General features: G+C 34.0%; 1 non-coding gene across 1 annotated transcript; it reads left to right on the top strand.

Moving 5' to 3' along the window:
* The first annotated feature begins 10300 nt into the window (after window positions 1–10300).
* LOC121215182 (small nucleolar RNA R71) lies at window positions 10301–10405 on the top strand. The gene has a single exon (XR_005910911.1). It is a non-coding gene; the product is annotated as a small nucleolar RNA R71 (small nucleolar RNA).
* The last annotated feature ends 1878 nt before the right edge of the window (window positions 10406–12283 follow it).

The raw sequence follows: 12283 nt of genomic DNA, 5'->3' as shown, positions 1-12283 counted from the left end.
ACACATATATATTCATTTCAATTCAAATAGTCAATACATTCATAATATATATATCAATTCAATCCATTTCAATCAAACTTTAATTCAATTCAATATCAAAGTACCAAATACTCACCTCAACCACTTACCATATACATTAAATCAAAATACAACAATTAGTAACTAGGTTCAGATTATAGAAATACAAACCAGGAATTCCGAGCTATTCCACTTCAACTTTATCATTCCCCATTTTAGTTGAGGATTCCGATACGATGTTAGCTACGCAATTAAAACAATTAAAATTCATCAATACCACACAATTCAATTTCATATTGAATATTTCAATTTTTATTCAATATTTGCCTAAATTCCAATTTAGTCCCTAAACCGAGAATAATTTTTATTCTTCACAATTAATTCTATATTTTCATACAATTTCCACTTTAAAATAAATTTAACTCCTTATTTTCACTTAAATCCTAAATTTCAATTTTTTCACAATTTAGTCCCTATTACACAAAATTTACAATTCATTCTACAATTTAATCCTTTTTAAAAATCTATCAACTTAATCCCTAATTCTAAAATTAATCAACATTAACAACATTTAAAAACTCAATAATTGCTAAAATTTCGACATGGGTCGAGTAGTACTTAACACTGGGATTCAACACTGGGATTCCAAAAACATAAATTACAAGAAAGAGGGACTAAATTGACTAACGAATTAAACTTTGAATTTTTTGAAATCCTTGGCCATGTGTTCTTCTTTCTTACTTTCCCTTTTTCTTTTCTTTCTTTCCATTCTAATTTCGTTGGCTTTCTCTCTCTTTTTTTATTTTTCATTCATTCTTTTATTATACTTACTTTATTATTATATTATATATATTTACTTAAATATTAAGTAAAACATATTATATAATATATATTTTAACTTTAATTTATTAATAATATATATAAATTTTACACTTATGTTGCCTCATTAAAGAAAAATGGCATAATTACTTCTTTAGTCCTTTTAATTATTCTTTAATCTATAATTCAACTTTCACCCTATATGCAATTTAGTCATTATACCTAATTACTCTTAATTGAAGCAAATTCACTTAACCAAAACCTAATTAACTACACAACTAGCTTCGTACATATTTTTTAAAAATATTTACGAGTCTGATTTATGAAAATGGAGTCATGGAAATGCATTTTCTGACACCCCTGACTATCAAGTCGTTACATCATAGGTCCCAAAGTTGCAGCTATTTCTGATCATGTGGCCATTAAATACTTACTCACAAAGAAAGATGTTAAATCGAGGCTAATTTGATGGATACTTTTACTCCAAGAATTTGACCTTGAGATCCAAGATAGAAAATGTGTTGAGAATCAAGCAGCCGATCATTTGTCGAGGTTGGAACAAAATGAGCTAACTCATTCATTTGTTCCTATCAATGAGAATTTTCTAGCTGAGCATATCTTAAAGGTAAGCCGAATTCATGAAATACCTTGGTTTGCTGATTATGCAAATGATTTAGCATGTGGAATAATTCCTCGAGAAATGACATACCAGCAAAGGAAAAAATTTCTTCATGATAGTCGATATTATTTCTAGTAGAATCTGTTTTTGTTTAAACAATGTGCAGATAACATAATTAGGAAGTGCACAGTCGGAAGTGAAATTGATGAGATCTTGTATCACTGCCATTCATCTCCAAGTGGGGGACAGTTTGGTGGTTTTGGCATTCCAGCAAAGATCTTACAAGCAGGATTCTTTTGGACTTCAGTGTTTAAGGATGTGTATGCATATGTGAGAAATTGTGATAGATGCCAGAGGACTGAAAACATATCAAGGAGGAATGAAATGGCCTTGACAAACATTTTAGAGGTAGAATTATTTGATGTATAGGGCATCGATTTTCAAAGCCCGTTTCCTTCTTCTCATGGCTATAGGTATATCCTCGTGGTCGTCGACTACATATCTAAGTGGGTTGAAGCCAAGGCATACCCAATGAATGATGCTAAGGTAGTTATGTCATTCCTACATAAGCATGTGTTTACATAGTTAGGGACTCTTAGAGCTATAATTAATGATGAAGGATCGCACTTCGTAAACAAATGGCTTTAGTGGTTGCTTGACAAGTATGTTGTGAAACACAAAATTGCCACTTCTTATCATCCACAGTCAACTGGGCAAGTTGAACGGGTAAACCATCAGATCAAAGGTATCCTTGAGAAGGTGGTGCGACCTAATAGAAAAGATTGGTCTTGAAGGCTTGATGGTGCTCTATGAGCCTATCGAACTGCTTGTAAGACACCATTAGGAATGACCCCTTATCGATTAGTCTTTGGAAAGGCGTGTCATTTTCCGCTTGAGTTGGAGAATAAAGTTCATTGGGTTTGAAGCAATTGAATTTGGATCTTAAGTAAGCCGGTAAGAGAAGGATTTTACAGCTTGATGAGTTAGAGGAGTTGAGGTTATTTTCATACGAGAATGCTAAGATGTATAAAGAAAAGACTAAGAGATTGCATGACTATTGTACACAACCTTGTGAATTCAGAGAAGGATAGAAAGTGTTGTTGTTTAATTAAAGGCTAAGGTTATTTCTGGGAAAACTCAAATCTTGATGGAAAGGACCCTATACCATCCATATAATTTATCCATATGGAGCTGTAGAATTGTATAACAACAATAGAGGTACGTTTAAAGTTAATGGTCAACATCTCAAACACTATTGGGACAGTGAAGTTGAGCGAATTGAAACCTCATTCAATTTAAAAGACCCTTAATTTTTCATATTTTTATTTTTAATAAATGACATACTTAGAAATTATTTTTCTTGAATTAATACATTAAATTAAAACTGCCTGAAGAGATTGGAACTTAAGCGGGACGATTAGTGACCCCTTCAACCTTTCCTAGGATATTAATTTAATGTAATTTTTCGAAAAGAAAAATTCTAAGTAAGCCAAAAGAAATTTCTAAGTTTAATTTTTATTTGCAAATCTTTATTTATGTTTAATAAGAGGCTCAATTTGGCCCAAGGACTCATCAGTTTATTTTTCTAGTTCAGTTTAATTTTTTAGTACAACAAATAATTGTAGTTTGGGCTTAAGGCCCAAAACAGTGAAGAGGAGAAATTTATCCACTAGGTGCTATCCATAGGGTTCTAAAAACCCTAATTTTGCCGCCACTTTTCTTTTCCATCCTTACCTTGTTGCCCAAGCAACCCTTGTAGCTAAATTTTTGCTACAAATTTGCCCTAATCCATCACTATATAAACCCCTTCATACTTCATAAAATTCACAACACCTAAACAATTAGCTTTCACCCTAATTTTCTTCTCTTAGCCGTCAGCCTCAAGTTCCCAAAAGCCTCTCCCCAATTTTATTTATTTGCCACAAGTCTCACTTATTACCGTCGTAAAGCCTTCGCCAGAGCAACGCCTTTGCCACTGCAATCCTGACGTTGTCGCAACATCGTAGCTGCCACAATTCCATCACCGCCACAACTTTCACCAACACACCTTGTCGATTTTTTATTTTTCCCTTTGCAAAAACTCTACCTATTTTTCAGGAAAAGTCACCTTGTCTTGCAAAAGAACTAGATCTTCCAAAACTTCTACCGAGAATCCAATTGTGATTCAAGACGAGGAAGAAATGGAAAGATTTGATTCTACCTTCAAGAATCAACTCATGATGCCAGAAAAAGGTTTTAATTTGGAGAGAAATGACAAGATGGTCATGCCATTGTCACTTCGAAAGAGGATTAATGCTTTAAATTGGGAGCAGTTCTATGATGCACGATCAATGCCTGATGAAGACTTAATATGAGAGTTCAATACCAACTTGACCATGATAGATGTTAATGAAGTTCTTGTTCATAAGAAGAAAGTACCCCTTACTTCTAAGCCCATTAATTATTTGTGTAAATTACCTGATGTTGAAGAAGATGTATACTCTACCATGATGAAAAATATCAATTGGGATTTTCTTCAACAAGTTCTTAATGTGGTTACAAATCTAGGATCCCAATGAATCATAAGAAAGTATGGTAGTCATTCTTGCTAAAGTGAAATTAAATCTAGTGTCTAAGGTATGGTTCTACTTTATTCGATATAGCTTCATGCCTATCTCACATAGTTCCACCATCTTGATGGAACGAATGGTTTTGTTGTATGCGATTATGACAGAAAGGTCTATCAATGGTGGGAGAATTATTTTTAAGGAGATCCACGATTGCACAAGGAAAAAGGCAGGAAGTGCCTACTTTCTATTATTGATTACTTCACTTTGCTTAAAGGCCCAAGTAAGAACGAAAGCAAACCTGAAGAATCATTATGTTCAAGGTTGCATAATAAGACATGACCTTGAGAGGTTAGTGGAGAATGTTGAACTATTAAACCAAGTGGAGCCAAATGAACCAAACAAACCAAAATCTATTGATTCATCAACTAAGTCTGAACTGGAAGTTGACTTAACAAACGCCACAGAAGAAATAGCAATTGAGGAGGAACCAAATAGCCCTGAGCTGAGGGCAAAGCCAAATGCTGCTGAACCAGTGGAGCCAAGTTTTAATCCTGATTTGACCATTCCAATGCCATCTTCTTCAAACACTACGAAGAAATCAAAAATTTCAACTATAATGGATATGAGGAAGTTCATGCACAACCAACAACTACGTTAATAGAGATATACAAAAATTAAAGATGATAGCTTACGAAATACTTTAAAGAATATTTCTAACACTTTTGTTCCTTAGTTCCCAGATCATATATTCGAGACATGACAAGAAGAAATTGTGGGATTAAGTGCAACAAAGAAGGGAAAAGGAAAAATATGTGGAGGATGACGCAAATAAAAGGGGGGAATTTTCTTGTCTTTAGTATTTATTTTTAAGCGTTTATTTTTGTTACTTAGTTAGTATTTTGCTTTCATATAGTAAATAAGATATTGCAAGCATGAATAAAATAAGCTGAATGCCTCTTTATTAGAAAAAAATAAAGTGATGTGGTAATGGGAATGAACATGTCTAGGATGGAATGTTGAGAAAGACTTGGTACTTAAGTAGTATTCATGATTCACCTCTCTTTCTTACAACCCTAGTTGGTGTTCAGTTTTTATTCATTACTTTGTTTTCGCAATGAGAACATTGCTTCTTTTTAAAAGGGGAGTAAGGCAATATTTGCATAAATTTTTAAAATTTTCAAATATGTTTCAATCTTTTCATATAAGTATGCTAAAATAGAATGATGTTTAGATAATATTTTTGTTCATAAATTATTTTAAATGTGGGCATGATTTTTGATTTTATCTAAGCTTTTTTTATGTTATGTTGAATTATGGAATGCTTGTATGCTCTTAGATCTTATATAGCCGTTTTCCATGAAAATCAAACTCCCTTGACTTAGTAACTTTCTTGAGGCGAGATGCTAGGAGGCATAAGAATCTAAACATGATTTAGGCACATTTTCTTTGGATCGTTTGAGGCTTTCAAGCCTATCATATAAAATTTGACCCTTGAAACCTTAATTTAAGCCTTAAAGCTTACTTTATTGCCATTTATCTATATTATAAGTAGAGGTGATCATGGGCTGGGCCGGGCTTAGAAAAAATTTTCTGCCCGCGTCCTAGGCCTTGGCCCGGCCCGGCTCGAAATATGGGCCTGAAATTTTGTCCAGACCTGGCCCGAGAAAAAAATTCCTAAGTCCGAGCCCGGCCCGGATCGGTCTGTTTTTTTTTAGTAAACACCAAAATTGTATAAAAAACCTACAAAATATAATCAACCAACTAGAATATCCATACATTAACCAATAACATATTTAATTTTATAACAAAATATAAATTGTAAGCTAAAATAAATTTTCAACAATTAGAAAGGAAGTATCCTAAAAGCAATCGAAGAAACATCATCCTCATCGCCCTTTTTGCAATCAATTTATTATATTCGGAAATGTATTTAAAAAAGTATTTTAAAAATACTTTAAAATAAAAAAATAAAAAATATATTTATTATATAAATACTAAATGTCTAATGGGAAATGGGAAATATATCGTAAAAATAAAAAAAAATATTTATTATATATTCGGGCCGGGCCCGGGCCAAAAAAGTTTTGCCCAAGGCCCGTCCCGTTTTCTAAACGGGTCTTATTTTTTGCCCAAATTCATATTTCGGGCCTATGTTTTTACTCGAACCCTTCCATATTTCGGGTCGGGTCGGGCCGCCCAACCCATGATCACCTCTAATTATAAGCCATGCTACCATATTGTTAAATTTTATCTTATTTTCGCTCCTATCTTAACTATACTTGTCTTGGTGAGCAAAGATCGAGGAAAAATTTGAAAAGATGTACATGTTCTTCGTATGTTTTAAAAAAAAAATAAAAAAAGCTCTATTCAAATGTCAAGTAAAAAGGGAAAAAATAAATACTCAAAGTATTGAGAAATATTGATGGGCATATGATTCAAAATTAAGTTTGGGGTGGTAAAACCCATTAAATGGATGGATGTACCTCGAATTAATCCAAAGAAAAAATAGTGTTAAGATTACTGAACCTAAAAATTCACTTCTCTTTATCCCTACCTTAAGCCTAGCCCCATTACAACCTTATAAAAGACCTATTGATTTAGATGATTATGCTGACTACATTAGTGGAGAGGAATTGCTAAGTTCAACATATGAGGACCATTAAATTAGACCTTGTGATTGCTTTGTTTGATTGAGAAGGAAAATTTGATTGAATGGTGAATGATATGTATGATCTTGAAAAACATGCACTCTATGACTTATGTTATAATTTTTCCGCTCTTAGAATAAAATTTTGAAATAATATTTGCATATGAGTGACTTATCAATAAAAAGAGTTTGTGAGCATTATTTTGTTGATGCATGATTGTGTGCAAAGATTGATACTGCTTAAACTTATTGCAAAAAATTACCTTAGAAAAAGTTGTGCTTTATATGAAACATTACTCGGGACGAACAATGGATTATGTTTGGGGGTGTGTAAACTCTAAATTATATAGGGCTTTTCTAGTCATTTTTACCACCTTTTTACTTAATAATAATACTAATCCTGAGTATTTGATAATTAATTAAGTGGATTTTGTTTATATTTCAACGATGTGCACAAATTTATAAAAAAATACAAATATAAGCTTTATTGTATTAATTTTGTGCATAATTTAAATTATTTCATGTTAATTATTAATGTGCTATATTTTATTATGCAGTGAACCATAGAGATGACATAATATGGAGCTTATTATAAAGTTGTATGAACAAGAGCTATTTATTTCCTATATTGGATGACAAAACCATGCTAAATGGGTCATCAAGGTATTACTTTGACCCAATAAAAAAGGTTATACATGATGGACAAGTCTGACAAGGTTAGTGGGCCATGAAACTGTCCAACAAGGGGAAATCAAGCCTAAATTGGGCACAAGCATGTTGGCTGCCCAGAAATCTCTTCTGGGACAATTATTTGGAGGTCCCTACATTTGAAGAATTATTGGAAATCAACACACAAAGATTTCCATTGAAACTGTCCAACCCATGCCTAAATTTAGAATGATTTTATGCTCAAATCAAGCAACCACCATCCACCTACTTCTACTATATGTGGCCGACCAAGAAATGGAGAAAATGGAGGATTCCAATCCCTACTTTTAGTAAACTCTACTATATACGTCAAGTATAAATACCCCCACTCATCCCTCATCCCTCATTCATTCATTCCTTAATCCTCCCTACATCTCTCATTCAACTATTCTCTCATTTCCTCTTTTCATTCCCATGCATAGCATCCCATTTCCCTTAGCCAGCAAAACTTTGAGAATACCATCTCCTGGCTGGCTAACTTGAAGAGCCATTAGCAAAAGAGAAATACAAGGACCAGAGGAGAATATCTTCAATCAGAGTTCATGAGACTATTGATTCGACAGAATTTATTCTTCCTTTACTTTGTTATTTTGATTTTAATCATGTTTGCAATGTGTTTTTTTATCTTCTCATCAACAATGGTAGCTTAAATATGTTTAGCTAGGATGATTGCATTGATTCAATGAAGTTTGTTTAAATCATGTTTATAGTGTTTGTGCCTTAGTCGATCATGTTTTCAATTAAACTCAAGTACGTATTTCATTCATACTTGATTGCATGCATTAGAATTAGCTTAGAGATCCTGACCAGACGACAGCTACTGGACGCAATAATTGAAATGTGCATACATAATTTAGATCCTAACTTGACTAAATTGAAGGTTCGTAGTAACTTTGACGAGCTCTATTATCTTGCATAGTTTTTAGGTTTATGTGATTTAACTATTTCAAACCTGACTCGTCTCTGTTACTTTAAATGAATTCTAAGAAACCCTTAGTTTAATATGATCAGTAAAATGCATGTTTTCTAAGTAAAAGATTCCGAGAGGACTTAATTTGGTTTCAAAACTCATGAAAGATCAAGTTGTCGTGGAATATTTTCCGAACACTGATAAATATAAGAAAACTGAATTAAGTTAAAAGATGTAATTACCCTAGCCTATTCATGTTATTGATTGTTGAATTTTGTGTCTTTGCTACTAAATTCATTTCTTACATCTCATTTCATACTTGGTATTTAGATTAAATTGCATTAGGTATCATCTTGCATTTAGATAGCTTAATCATCATCACTCAAAATAGTTTGTTTTTATCACCAATTTGTTAACTTTAATGTTGCAAAATATTGATTAACATACATAGTCCCTGTGGAGACGATGACTCTTTTACTTATTACTTGATAATGACTATGTACACTTGCACAAACTGAGCGTTACACCTACACACTTATAAAGTTCATTAGCTCATCCTTAAGCCTCATTCGACCCCTAAGGTCAATAAAAGACTCAATTTGCACATTTCATCGAATTTAAGAAAGCTTGCTAAAACATAATAAGATCCTAATGATAATGCTTAATTTCAAGCTCCTAAAGTTTATGTTTACAACATATCAATTATCTTGGGAATGTTACTGTACCATTGCCCACTTTATGTTTACAACCTAGATCTCAACCCTTTTGAAGGAATTTCAAGCTCCGAAGAGAAGGATCTTGGGTTTGATTTTTTTATCCCAATGGTTCCACGTGGGAAGGAAATTTCGAGATGATGCGAAACCAATATGTGTAAATCATCCTCAAAGTGGAGAGCTTTGAGGTCTAAATTGAGGCCACGAAGGAGGGAATCAATGGTTCCACGTGGGAAGGAATTTAGCATACTTAGGGAGTTTTTCAATTAAATCAATCAAAGGCAAGTTAACATTTAACGTTTTGAATAAGTTCAAAAGGCTTAAAAATTCATCTTAAACTTGTCTTTATTTTTCTCAAACCATGAAAGGAATGGTACCTTTATGGTTGCGAGTTCCTTGATTAGCTCTTTCTTCGACTCAGCTATCAGTTTAACTACTTCTTTTGGTCCATCATCAACTTCTAGGGGCTCTTCATGAAGATCATTGATGTTCCTCTTGGTTCCCTCTTGAGTTGTGTTTTTTGGACTACTTAGCAATTTACCTGTTTGGAGCACGATTACTTTCACGTGCTCGTTCCCCTCTCTTCGAGGATTATCTTCAGTGTTACTAGGGATAGCAGTGCCAAATTGTCTCTTAATCTCTCCCATCATGCTCATCGACTGGCTCATCTGATCTTTTAGTTTAGTCAATATTTTTGCAGTAGTAGTGCACTCATATTGCACCTGTTTGACATCTGTCCTCATTGATTGCATTTCCCCCTTGATCGGATCCAAGCGTTGACCACATACAATATGGTCATTGGGTTGACCCTTTTTTGATGCTTCTGCAAGTAAAGAGGCTGATAATTAGCATTCTTAACCTGGTTAGAGTTATTTCCTGCTTCTTAATTTCTGCCCCATATCAGGTTCTGGTGGTCTCTCTATTCGGGATTATAAGTATTCGAATAAGGATTTCTATCTTTATTCTCAATGTAGTTCATATCCTCAATTGGTTATTAATATAATGAAAGAGTGGTTTGTCTCCTCCATATATGGACAATACGCTAGACGAGGACTCTATACAGTTGAGTCTATCCACTATATGTCTGTATCTATCATCTTCTTGGATAACTTTTACCGTAGATGGTTTTTGGCCATATTTATAGCATTTATTTATCCACTCCACTAGAAAGAGTTCATTTCCATTTTTTCTATAAGTTCATAAGCTTCCTCGTATGTCTTATTCATTAAAGCTCCTACTGCGGCTTCATCTAGTCCTGATCTTGCATGTGCATCCAACCCATTATAAAAAATTTATAGTTATAACCACTTAGGTAGTCTGTGGATGTGAGCATTTCTAAATTAGTGCCTTAAAATGCTCCCAAGATTCATGAAAACTTTCTCCTTCTAACTGTTTAAATGTGGTGATCTCCCTCCTTAGTTGGATTGTTTTGCTGATAGGGAAGAACTTTTGTAAAAAATATCCGGCCAACTCTTCCCATGTCATGATAGATCCTAGTGCCTGTGAATCTAACCAAGAGAAAGAATTATCTATTAAGAAAAAGGGAAACAACCGAAGACGAATAGAATCATCGGTGACCTTGTTATATTTAAACCTATCAAAAAGTTGAAGGAACCGTTTAGATGCTAATTTGGGTCCTCTTTCATTGTGCCTCTAAACTACAAGTTGTTTTGGATCATCTAGATTATAGTTGGTTTGATTTCAAAATTATTGGCCATGATGGTCGAACTTATTATACTTCCCTAAACCATATCCAGATTCGGTAGCGTATACTCTTTTAAGGTTCGTTTGTTGCATGCAATATGTATATTTGGGGTAGCTGTGGTGGTGGTGGTAGGTTTTTTAGGTTATTGTTAGCCTTGTCAAATAGTGGATTTTCATGAGGTAAGTTGCCAACTGCAGGTGGCAAGTTTTGCATCGGTTGTTGTTGCTGTTGCTGTGGCTAGCTCTATAGGCGTTCCTCTACTATGAGTCATATACTAAACCAAAAAGAGAATAAAGGATGTTAGCAACAATAAGAAAATAAAATTGTATCTATAATTTAAATTTTCCTAATTATTCTATTAGAATGCAACAATTAAAACCAATCTAGTGGCGTTGCCTCCTCGAAAATAGTGCCAACAACTTGACCGCCTCTGGATGTACTAGCATCTAGAGTAAAAATCCTGCACAAAATATTTGAAATAGGCGGTATTTGCAAGTATACGATTCAAGCTATAAATATAGTTTACACAGAAGTAGGTGAGGACTCTGAGGATCATACCCATGAGAGGCGAGCACTAAATAAGTCCTAGCCTAAGCACAAATAAATTATGTTACGAATAAACAAAAAGAAAGATTTTTGGTATTTTTGTAAATCAGATCTAAACATGGGTGATTAGGTCGCTTCGATAATCATAACTATCTATCACCTCGGGTTTCTTGTTTAATCAACTAGTAGTTACCCTAGCAAGATCTCTTGATCTTTCACTAGGCAAACGAGTCGGCAAGAACTACTTATCCCTCAACATCACAGTCCAGACCAGTTCGGGGGTAAGGTATTCATAGATAGGCCATACCAATTTTGGGTTAATTCTTACCTAGGTTGAAGTTCTTTATCTTCCGAATAGGTGATTCGCTAAGAAAACCCTGCACAACAATCAATTAATTACACCTCCATTCACTAATCCCCCTAAGAGGATTAGTTCTTCATGGATCTTAAAAACACCATAAACTTGATGCAAAAGATAAACATTAAGAATGAATCAAGAGATGGAGGTTTAATATAATCTTGAACTGTATCGATTGAAGCACGAAATCCACAAAGAGTTGATCAAGTTCCACAAATCAAATCTCCCCACAAATGGAAATAGAAAAACTAAAAATAACCTAAGCCTAAGAAAAAGGAAAAATTGAAAACTAAAATTACAAAGAAAATTATCAAGTATGAAAGTTGTCCTTTTACAAGTGTTAAAGAGCCAATTTATAGAGTTAGGGTTGTTGTTGTCCTCAACCCTAGGTTAGCTGATGCTCTCATGCTTAATATTTGATTCTACAGACCAAAACACCCTTGGTTCTTAATTACTTCTCGTACAGGACTAGTTTCGTGACACCCTAGTGCATGTGTCGTGACATCAAAGGCAGTATGCTTGTACTCAGGGTAGCTTCAGGGGTGTGTTGTAACTTCCCTTGGTTATGTCACGACATTGAAGGCAATCTTGGGATTCTTATGCTCTGCTCCCTATGTTGAGGCATCAAGTTCTCCGTGTTGCAACATTGTGATCAGTATTGAGTTGGTACGCCCTCTAATGGTCTCCTGCA

Source organism: Gossypium hirsutum, chromosome D02 (genome assembly GCF_007990345.1).
Source record: "Gossypium hirsutum isolate 1008001.06 chromosome D02, Gossypium_hirsutum_v2.1, whole genome shotgun sequence".
In the NCBI taxonomy this organism is placed as follows: Eukaryota; Viridiplantae; Streptophyta; class Magnoliopsida; order Malvales; family Malvaceae; genus Gossypium; species Gossypium hirsutum.
Note: the sequence above shows the minus strand (reverse complement) of the source record. Positions and strands in the feature narration are given on the sequence as shown.